This window comes from Oncorhynchus clarkii, chromosome 5 (assembly GCF_045791955.1).
Source record: "Oncorhynchus clarkii lewisi isolate Uvic-CL-2024 chromosome 5, UVic_Ocla_1.0, whole genome shotgun sequence".
Taxonomy (NCBI): Eukaryota; Metazoa; Chordata; class Actinopteri; order Salmoniformes; family Salmonidae; genus Oncorhynchus; species Oncorhynchus clarkii.
The window spans coordinates 55,157,315-55,157,818 of NC_092151.1; the positions used below are offsets into that span (position 1 = coordinate 55,157,315).

General features: G+C 37.9%; 1 non-coding gene across 1 annotated transcript; it reads left to right on the top strand.

Moving 5' to 3' along the window:
* The first annotated feature begins 447 nt into the window (after window positions 1–447).
* LOC139410310 (U7 small nuclear RNA) lies at window positions 448–504 on the top strand. Its single transcript, XR_011634473.1, has one exon. It is a non-coding gene; the product is annotated as a U7 small nuclear RNA (small nuclear RNA).

The window sequence follows — 504 nt, forward strand, 5'->3', positions numbered from 1 at the left end:
GTGTGTGTGTGTGTGTGTGTGTGTGTGTGTGTATCCCAAGCTGGAACCTAATCAATTGGTAGTGTTTGCTTCCCTGTCTCCTGGTGTTAGCATTGAATCCCTGGTTTACTAGTAGACTACCAGAAAAACCTGTAACAACAGTAGTATAGCCTGCCCACCCGAAAAATACTACAGTTTACTGTAGAATATTAAAGTACTTACTATACAATTCTATAGAATACTGTAGAATACTATACTATACACTGTAGTATCCTTCAATCATGTGTAGTACTTACTGTAGAATGTTGTGGTATGATGTAGAATATTACAGTAAATACTACAGCATTATCCCCCCCCCCCCCCCCCCCCAAAAAAAAAAAAAAAATACAAAAAACCCCACTGTAATAAATACTACAGTAATGTCCAAAAAACACTACCCTTTTTTAACTGCCTATGTACAGGTTATGGGAATAAATGTGCTCTTTTAGTATTTCTCCAGTAGGTTTCCTGAAGGAGAAAGCCTCC